Raw genomic sequence first — 9242 nt, forward strand, 5'->3', positions numbered from 1 at the left:
AGCACCTGCTGATTCCCTTTTTTCTAATTTTCTGACTTTTGGTGTTTTTTTCACTGTTATCCTTCCCCAGCTGATCACCTGTGATTATTTTCCCTTTGTAACCCCGCTTTGCCCCATTAAAGATCCTTTGTACCAGCAGTTCTTCATTATCCTTCACAAAGGGTGGGAGATTATGGAGTGAACGCACAGAACGGGATGTAAAAAGAAAACACGTGGAGATTAAAATAAAACCCACTCGGGAACACGATTGAGGAGGAGCCTTTGTAGCACGGTTGGGGAATCTTATCTCTGGGAATCGTGCGAAAAGTGCACCATTATTGAGTGGAGTCAAAATCTGTAAACACATGATTGAAATGAAAACAGAACGTACTGCATATACTCAGCAGGTCTGGCATCATCATTGGGACAGAGAGACAGAGCAAGTCATTGTCCTTTCATCAGAGTCAAGTACAGAATCACAAAGGCTAGGAGATAATTGGAGAGGCCTATGGTATTTCTTTGGTAATGTTTGCACAGGTAATGCATTGGGGAATTCGTTTCGTTTCTTGCTCCATCTTCCTGCCTCTTTTCGAAGATCAGTGCAGTATTCAGCATTGGCTTTGTTAGGCAAGAAAGAAATAACGTGACTGCCTCACATTGATCCGAATATGTCTTGCAGCGTATCATTGGACAATTCTAATGATGGTTTTTTTTATTCATTCACAGGATACTGGCTCCTCGGGCTCGGCCAACGGTTATTGCCCACTCTTAATTGCCCAGAGGACACTTGAGGGTCAATCACATGACTGTGGGTCTGGAGTCACATGTAGTCCAGACCGGGTAAGGATGGTAGTTTTCTTCCCTAAAGGATATTCGAACCAAATTACACAATGTATGAGATCAAATATCCGTCTGTCCAGCAGTAGCTGAGAATGTGCAATTTATTCATTACCCTTTAAGCATTTATTTTCATATTCAGCTGTCATGGAATCTTAGATGTTTGTTTCTCTTTCGTTTACCATTCAAAATAATCCGAATAATAAAGAGCTAGGAATGAAATAGCGGTGATGATATAAATACAAGGCTCTGGATTAGTGGTGCTGGAAGAGCACAGCAGTTCAGGCAGCATCCAAGGAGCTTCGAAATCGACGTTTCGGCCAAAAGCCTTTATTCCTGATGAGGGGCTTTTGCCCGAAACGTCGATTTCGAAGCTCCTCGGATGCTGCCTGAACTGCTGTGCTCTTCCAGCACCACTAATCCAGAATCTGGTTTCCAGCATCTGCAGTCATTGTTTTTACCTTATAAATACAAGGCGCCTATGGTATTAGAATACCTTACTTGATAGTAAATATTGTGTTGGTATAACTTTAAACCAACTAGATAATTCAGCTGAATGCAGGACTCAATCTCTTTCATTGCTGTAAATGGTGAAGTTATCCAAGACTGTTGAACGCTTTCCTAAAGACTGACAATAGTATCAGTTGTATCCTCATTTTTGTGGTCTGAATCCATTGTGCATTGTAATGGAAGAGTGATAGTTTGGGAATTCTAGCTTCATTTTCTAAACTAGAGCAAGCAATGGATTTCAAATGACTATTAATGTTAAAGTGGAAAGTCAGTCCATACAAGGATCTAGTAGATTTGTATAAACATTTTATAATATTGAATACAGGATGTGATCCATCATATCAGTTTGGATGACATTAACTTTGCCTTTATATGCCAACAAATTGCATTCAGTTATTAAATAAGGTGATGAAATTAGATAATGCACCATCAAGATTGGTAGATGTGCTATACATCCCATCCGATAACTCACAGCCAACAAAATCATAGATCATTTTGGTCAGAAGCAAATCTATTCTCTCCGAATCTTCATTTTTTTATTAATAGTACACATTATCAAAAAGAATAAATTCTTATTAATTAGATAAAGAGTTAACAAACACCGTGTTAGTATTGCACTAAACAATGCTGTAATTTGGTTCTTTCAGAGCCAAAGTAAGTAAGGATAAATAGTTAATATTTACAGTTTTAACTGTTTCTAATCTGTATTTAGAGTAATTCATTTCTCATGGCTTTGTGATTTGCAATGTTAGTTTCTTCATTACCTTTTTGTGGTTTAACAAATTGTTATGAATATTTAATTTGTAATTCATGTGTTTTAATATATACATTTTAGTTTTAGGAATAAACGGCATAGAGTCATAATGTTACAGCACAGAAAAAGGCCCTTCAGCCCATTGAGTCTGCACCAATCAAATCACCCACCCAACTGTTCTAATCTCATTTGGAGCACTTGGCCCAGAGCCTTGTATGCCCTGGCATTGTAAGTGTACATCTAAATATTTTTAAAATGTTATGAGAGTTTCTGCCTCTGCCATCCTTACAGGCAGTGAGTTCCAGAATCCCACCATCCTCTGGTTAACAAGTTTTTCCTCACATCCCTTCCAGTCCTTTAATCTGTGCCCTCTGGTGATTGATTTCTCCACCAATGGGAAGTGTTTCCTCTTGTCTACCCTGTCTATACCTCTCATAATTTCATACATCTCCATTATATTACCCTTCAGTCTCCTATACTCCAACAAAAACATCCTCAGTTTGTCCAATCTCTCTTCATCACTAAAACTCTCCAACCCAGACAACATCCATTGCATCCTCTGCAGTGCAATCACATTCCTCCTACAATGTGCATTCCAGAATTGCACACAATACTCTAGCTGTGGCCTAACCAATATTTAATATAGTTTCAGTAACATCTCCCAGTTCATGAAATCTGTGTCCCAATTAGTAAAGGCAAGTTTTCCATCTGCTTTTTAAATCACTTTATTTGTCTGTCCTGCTATCTTAACAGACTGGCGGATATGCACACCAAGGTCTATCTGATCCCTGATATTTCCCAGGGTCCTGCTATTCATCATGTATTCCCTTGCTTCTTTGTCCTGCTCAAATGCATCATTTTACACTGATCCAGATTGATTCCATTTGCCACTGATCAGCCTATCTGACCAGCCCATCTGTATTCTCTTGTAATGTAAGGATAACCTCCTCATTATTTACCACCCCACCATCTTTGTATCAGCTGTGAACTTACTCAAGTCTCTTACATTCAACACTGATCTCTACAGAACCTCATTAGGCACAAACCTCCAGTCTCTCTCTCTCTCTCTCGCTCTCTCTTTCTCACACACGCACAAAAGATTAAATGTAGAAAATGAGGGTATCTGATTGAGAAACTGATATGCAACTAAACTAAATATTAATTCATATTACTTTTTCAAATTTATTACATTTAAAAATGTATTTATTTTGCAAAGTCAGAATTGACAGTGGGAAGAAAATGAATAATGAATGATTCAGCTATAGTATTGGAGCTGTGTCTAGAGAGATGTCAATAATACCAATGAGAATTATGAATCATTCATATGAGTTGCAGAACCAAAACATTATATTGAAGGTAAAATAATCCATTTGCATTTCTAATTGATTACTTGCAAAACATGTCATGTTGCCAAAGAAATAATGACTCAGATTCGAGTCTTTGTCAGAAAGTTCTTTAATTTATCTGTTTGTGTTTAATGACAGAAGCAAACAGTTTACTTAGGAGTTTGTGAAGGAAAAGTACCTGGAAGATTTATTCTAGGTTGACACAGAGTCATAGAGATATACAGTATGGAAACAGGCCCTTTAGTCCAACTCATCCATGCCAACCTGATATCCTAAACTAATTTAGTTCCATTTGCCAGTGTTTGGCCCATATCCCTCTAAACCATTCTTACTCATATCTATCCAGATGCCTTTTAAGTGTTGTAATTGTACCAGCTTCCACCACTTGCCCTGGCTGCTCATTCCATACATGTACCATCCTCTGTGTGAAACGTTGCCTCCTAGATCCTTTTAAATCTTTCCCCTCTCACTTTAAATCTATGTCCTCTAGTTCTGGACTCCCCCACCCCAGGGAAAAGACCTTGTCTATTTACCCTATCCATGCCCCTCATGATTTTATAAACCTCTATAAGGTCACCCCTCAGCCTCCGATGCTCCAGAGAAAACAGTCCCAGCCTATTCAGCCTTTTCCGATAGCTCAAACCTTCCAACCCTGGCAACATCCATGTCAATTTTTTCTGAACCTTTCAAGTTTCACAACCTCCTTCCTACAGTAGACAGACCAGAATTGGTCACAATATTTCAATCGTGACCTAACAAATATCCTGTACAGCAGCAACATGATCTCCTAACTCCTATACTCATTGCACTGACCAATAAAGACAAGCATACCAAATGCCTTCTTCACTATCCTATCTATCTGCAATTCCACTTTCAAGAAGATTATTGGGAGAGGTTTACAATGATCCTCACATAGTCTTAAGGCAAAATGAAGTTAGCTTAAATAGTTAGCCTGGAATGAACAGTGGGTAGAAAATGAACAATGAATAATTCAGCTCTAGTATTGTATTGGAGCCGGGTCTAGAGGGTGGGCAATAATGTCAATGAGAAATATAAATCATTCTGGAAGCTATGGGATCAGAATGGGGCTACACAGTCTATGTACATACCAAGCCAGAACAAGGCACAGGACATTCTACAGTTCTAAGATCTTTAAAGGAAATTTAAAAGACAAAATCTAATGGGATGATCCCCAGAAATCTCATACTTTGAGAAGAAAGTTTGAATAGAGAGAGGAATTAAAATAGATCACAGTGCCTGAATATTTTGGAGAGGTGGTGGGGGGGGGGTAAGTGTGTGTGTGTGTTGTGTATAAAGTCAATCTCAGTTAATAGCATGTCTTTAGTAGAGACTTATAAAGTCTTAATTTAATTATTTTGCGATACAATTATGCTTATTCTAGTTAGAAATCATGAAATATTGTGGCACAGTTCTGTTGGCTGATTGCTGAGTGTGTGGGCTTTTTCTTTAGATGAAAGATAAAAAGAGGAACTCAAAAGGGATTTCCATGTTGATTATCAGGGAAAAATCTTAATCTGTTCTTTCAATGCATCATATCCAGTTTCAGCAACAACAGGAACATCTTGTCATTTATGAAAGATGATGGGCATGTAGCAAAACATTAACTTCAGAATCAGTCTCCACAATGGACACATTTGCTGATGGCTGAAGACACTAATCCTTAAGAGATAGGTGCTGCCACATAAAACTGCCAAATATCATTATGGGTTATTATTTCTGGCCTTCACATATGATGCCAAGCTGCTGTTGCTATTGATCACAATGGTGTAAATTAACCCCCAGTAGGTGTCGTTATTCACTTTTGTTGACCTCCAGGACCAGTAATCAATGTAAGGGTCTTTCCTTTCAAATATGCTTGATATTAAGCTTCGGATGTCCTGCTGGTCAACTAGCTCCAGCTCCTTCACCTTATAGAAAGTTCTTGGATGTACTACCATCATCCATCCTACAGATGTGCCTGAGCCAAGAAAACTGCCTGTTTCATTGGTGTTAACAAACTTAGGAGATCTGCCTTTGACAGGAGCACTGCAATTGTGAAAGGATATGTCCACTATGTGCCATAAACAGCAAGATGCAAACTGTTAAGTTTATTGTCTTGATAACTGTCAATCATCATGATAACGTGCAAGTGAGACTAACTCCAATAGGTAGGCCATGTAACTAGAATGGATGATGATCACCAATCGAAAGATATAAAAACATAGAATCAGAGTAGGCCATCCAAACCATCAAGGCAACTCCACCATTCAATTTCACAATGGCTGATCATTCACTTCAATGCTTTTTTTCCCCACAATACCTCCTTTAACTCATTAGTATTTAGAAATCTATCAATCTCTACTTTAAATATCCTCAAGACTGAGCTTCCATGCTGTAGAAAATTCTGAAGATTTGTAGTCCTCTGAGTCAAAATAAACGCTAATCTCCATCCTAAATGACTTCACCCTTATTTGAAATTGTGACCCTTAGTTCTAGGCTTCTCAACCAGGAGGTACATCTTACATGCATCTATTTTACAGGTTTTCATGAGATTACCTCCCATTCTTCGAAACTCTTGAGAATGCACACCCAGTTTCACCAATCCCTTTTCATAGGACTCTTCTGTCATCCTGGGAACAAATCTGGTGAATTATCATTCTACTTTCTTTATGGCAATTACATCCTTCCTAGTGCATGGGGACCAAAGTTGCATGTCTAATTATCCAGGTATGTCTAATTGTATGCACTATATGGTGAGCTCGATGGTGCCAATCACCTTGTTGGGCAGCCAAAGTTAAAGTGCTTGAATTTGTGCAAATGAGACATCACTTCATGTCAGAATTACTTCAATCACTTTTCACACAATGAAAACACCTGACCATTACCAATTGTCAGGAAAAAAAATCATCTGACTCTCTAATGTGCTTCAGAGAAGGAAATCTGCCATTCCATACCTGGTCTGGCATACAGGTACCTCCAGATCCACAGCAATGTGGATAACTCTCAATTACCCACTGAAATGGTTCAGCAAGCCACTCAATTGTATTAATCGCTGCAAAGTCTCAACAAAGAAATTAAACTGGACAGATCACTTGGCATCAATCTAGACAGCAGAAAAGACAACAGCAGAAATAGTCCTGTCAACCTTACAAAGTCGTCTTTACTAACAGCTGGGAACTAATAGCAAAACTGGGAGAGCTGTCACACAGACTAGTCATCAACAGTCTGATATAGTCATGCTCACAGAATCATACCTGACAGACAATGCCCCAGACACCACTATCACCACCTCTGGATATATCCTATTCCACTGGCAGGACAAACCCAGCAGAGGTGGCAACATAGTGGGACAAAGTTGGGAGAAACTTGCTCCGGGAGTACTTAACATTGACTCCTGACCCTCAGTAAGAGTGACCAATGCACAATCTGTGTGGAGTCAAAGTCTCACATTCACATTGAGAATACTCTTCATCATGTTGTGTGGCACTGTCACTATGCTAAATTGGACAGACTTCAACAGACCTAGCAATTTAAGACTCAGTATCCATGAGGTGCTGAGAGTCACCAACAGCAGTAGAATTGTATTCCAGTATAATCTGCAACCTCATCCCCCAGCATTACCCCCACTCAACCATTAACATCAAGCCAGGGATCAACCCTGGTTCAATGGAATGTGCAGGAGGGCATACCAGGCGCAACATCAGGCATACCTGAAGATAAGGTGTCAACCTGGTGAAGTCACCAAACTGGACTATTTAAATGCCAACAGCATAAGCAGAAAGTGATAGACAGAGAGATAAGAGTTCCCACAACTAATTGATCAGACCTAAGCTCTATAGTCCTGATATATCTAGTCATAAATGGTAGTGGACAATTAAACAACTCACTGGAGGAGAAGGCTTCAGAAATATTCCCATCTTCAATGACAGAAGAGCCTAACAATCAATGCAAAAGATAAGGCTGAAGGATTTGCCAAGTGGATGATTCATCTCAGTCTCTTCCAGTTGTTCCCAGCATCACAGATAACAGTGTTCAGCAAATTCGATTCAATTCACGTGGTATCAAGAAACAGTTGGAGACACTGGATACTGCAAAGGCTATGGACCCTGACAACAATGCAGCAATAGTTCTGAAGATTTGAGCTCCAGAATGTACTTTTCCACTAGACAAGCTCTTCCAGTATAATTATAAAACTAGTATCTACCTGACAATGTGGCAAATGCCTAGTACACAAATAAAGGAAAAGATCAGCTCAGGCAATTACTGCCTAATCAATCATCAGTAAAGTGATGGAAGATGCCATCAACAGTGCTTTCAAGCAGCAGTTACTCAGCAATAACCTGCTCAATGATGCTCAGTTTGAGTTCCGATAGGGCCACTCAGCCCCTGACTTCATCATAGTTTTGGGTCAAACATGGACAAAGGAGCTGAATTCCAAAGGTGCGGTGAGAGTGATAGCCCTCCATATGAAGGCTGCATTCAACCAAATCAAGACATCCAGTTAAACGGAGTCAATGGCAATGAGGGGGCAAACTCTCCATTGGATAGAGTCATAGAGTCATAGAGATGTACAGCATGGAAACAGACCCTTTGGTCCAACCCATCCATACCGACCAGATATCCCAATCCAATCTAGTCCCACCTGCCAGCACCTGGCCCATATCCCTCCAAACCCTTCCTATTCATATACCCATCCAAATGCCTTTTAAATGTTGCAATTGTACCAGTCTCCACCACATCGTCTGGCAGCTCATTCCATACATGTACTACCCTCTGCATGAAAAAGTTGCCCCTTAGGTCCCTTTTATATCTTTCTCCTCTCACCCTAAACCTATGCCCTCTAGTTCTGGACTCCCCGACCTCAGGGAAAAGACTTTGTCTATTTATCCTATCCATGCCCCTCATGATTTTGTAACCCTCTATAAGGTCACCCCTCAGTCTCCGACGCTCCAAGGAAAACAGCCTCAGCCTGTTCAGCCTCTCCCTGTAGCTCAGATCCTCCAACCCTGGCAACATCCTTGTAAATCTTTTCTGAACCCTTTCATGTTTCACAACATCTTTCCGATAGGAAGGAGACGAGAATTGCATGCAATATTCCAACAGTGGCCTAACCAATGTCCTGTACAGCCGCAACATGACCTCCCACCTCCTGTACTCAATACTCTGACCAATAAAGGAAAGCATACCAAATGCCTTCTTCACTATCCTATCTACCTGCGACTCTACTTTCAAGGAGCTATGAACCTGCATTCCAAGGTCTCTTTGTTCAGCGACACTCCCGAGGACCTTACCATTAAGAGTATACGTCCTGCTAAGATTTGCTTTCCCAAAATGCAGTACCTCGCATTTATCTGAATAAAGCTCCATCTGCCACTTCTCAGCCCATTGGCCCATCTAGTCCAGATCCTGTTGTAATCTGAGGTAACCCTCTTCACTGTCCACTACACCTCCAATTTTGGTGTCATCTGTAAACTTACTAACTGTACCTCTTATGCTCGCATCCAAATCATTTATGTAAATGACAAAAAGTAGAGGGCCCAGCACCGATCCTTGTGGCACTCCGCTGGTCTCAGGCCTCCAGTCTGAAAAACAACCCTCCAGCACCAACCTCTGTCTTCTACCTTTGAGCCAGTTCTGTATCCAAATGGCTAGTTCTCCCTGTATTCCATGAGATCTAACCTTGCTAATCAGTCTCCCATGGGGAACATTGTCGAACACCTTACTGAAGTTCATATAGATCACATCTACTGCTCTGCCCGCTTCAATCTTCTTTATTACTTCTTCAAAAAACTCAATCAAGTTTGTGAGACATGACT

The sequence above is a fragment of the Chiloscyllium plagiosum genome, unplaced genomic scaffold (genome assembly GCF_037043375.1).
Source record: "Chiloscyllium plagiosum isolate Xiang-an unplaced genomic scaffold, Cpla_swu_hap1 HiC_scaffold_12, whole genome shotgun sequence".
In the NCBI taxonomy this organism is placed as follows: domain Eukaryota; kingdom Metazoa; phylum Chordata; class Chondrichthyes; order Orectolobiformes; family Hemiscylliidae; genus Chiloscyllium; species Chiloscyllium plagiosum.